This window comes from Cyphomyrmex costatus, unplaced genomic scaffold (assembly GCF_001594065.2).
Source record: "Cyphomyrmex costatus isolate MS0001 unplaced genomic scaffold, Ccosl1.0 scaffold138, whole genome shotgun sequence".
Lineage (NCBI taxonomy): Eukaryota > Metazoa > Arthropoda > Insecta > Hymenoptera > Formicidae > Cyphomyrmex > Cyphomyrmex costatus.
In genome coordinates this window covers 18,843-20,772 of record NW_017275369.1, presented here as the reverse complement: position 1 = coordinate 20,772, position 1,930 = coordinate 18,843, and positions in this window count along the sequence as shown.

Below are 1,930 nucleotides of genomic sequence, written 5' to 3'. Positions count from 1 at the left end.
AGGAAAATAACGCAAATAAGTAAGGGTATATAATAGTTTTGTATAAATTTGTATTAAGGATTACTCAGTCACCAAAAGACATCCTCAAACGACGTAGGAAATGGCGTCGGGAAGAGCGCACTCAAAACATCCGGGGCGCTGACATGAGCTTAAATAAATTATATAATGAATTATGAGTGAAATAATTAAACAGGTAGACAGCACATACCCTATGGCAGTCAGCGCGTGAAGGAGATCCATTCGGAAGATGAATGGACATCCGCTCCGGTGGAAAAAACCCGTGCGGAAGGTTGGGCATCGGGATGGAATTTCCCAGGTGCTCAGTGGTAAACTCGGCGCAACGCACGCTATATTAAATGGAAAGAGTCAAGAGTGTAGGGATGAGATGGCTAAATAGCGTGGAGATACAAAATACTCTACATACCGTAGTAGGCCAGAATTTGGCTCCGTAGAAGACTGATAGCGTGGGTCTAGTATGGTCACCTGAAACTTTGAGAAGAATTTCCTGATAGAGTTACACAATGCGCGGCTCAGGACTAGTAAATAGAAGGATTACCGCGTAGCGCGAAGATGAGGACATCCTGTCGTCGTGAAGTCTGTGTCTCGAGGAAAAGAGAATTAGTTATACATATGCGCGTGACAGCGAAAACGAGGCACAATGCGGGTAAGGTTGGGAGACCGTAGTAAACGCGGGAAGCCAAGGTAAAGGGAAATCTTTATGGAAACTGTCTTTGGCCAATCAGGTGTGAGAACCTCGATAATGAGGATAAATGGAGGGTTCTGATTCAGGGTGCGGTCGAATTGCCACTACGAATGCTTTGAAGCGTTTGATTGACCAATCAAAAGAAAGAATTTTATAAATTGACCAATCAAGAAACGCTTCAAAGCATTCGTAGTGGTAACTCGACCGCAGCCTTAGAGACATTAGGGAAGCGTGTAAATGGTGAAACCGTTGGTTTTGAAGCAGGTCCGGCTCCAACCAATCAGGAACGAGGACATTGTAAATGACGAAAGATTAGAGGAATGAGCGCGGAATGGAGCAATGAGTTAGGAGGTAAAGACAAAGAGGAAAATGAATGAAGAATGCATGCATCATTTAGAAGCGAGGGCGCCAAAAATGAGTGAAAAATGGAAGGATCATATTACAAGTGAGAGGAAATTGTGGAGAAGAGGAAATTGTTGATTTGTGAGTAAGAATACTTTCGGCCAATCAGGAACGAAGACCTCGTAAATGGCGGAAGATTGGAGGAATGAGAGCACGAAACACAGCAATGAGTGTAGGGCCGCGTTCGAAAACATCACCTGAGTGCCTCGATCCTCCCGAGGATCGTTCGAAAATACTTCGATACCCTCGATGGACTTTCGATTGTTGCGTTCGAAAACACACCCGAACCACTTCGAGAGTGACTATTTCTCCCTACCTCGCTAAGGTAGGGAAAAGAGAGTATCTCGGATAAACGTGAAGCGGGAAAATGGAAAAAGATGTCGTCCAATATAGAAATTAATTTATCGAGGCATCAACTTATTAGAGATCAGGTTACAGATCAAATAACAATTACGCAAAATGGATGCTTGCTTTTGTGGGATAAAGTGGATATGTATTTATTTTTACAAATCTTTAAAAATATCCTATATCTATATACTTACAAAGTATCATGGGCTGTCTTCCCATAGTCCCTTTGCCAGTCAATAAAATAATATTACTAGGGTGATGTCATCTTACTGACTGGAGAAGTGTTCCCATTCTCGCCAGTAAAAAGTGACGTCAGGATTTGTTGCGTTTCTATGCCCTACGCTTTCTACAGTTTTCGTTTCATATTACAGTTTCATTTCATATTTTCGTCATCAGTGATCTTCATTGAATAGGTAAGTAAATAATATATATTCCATGTAGCAATGTTTACTTGCAACTCTGTAATATTTCGGTACC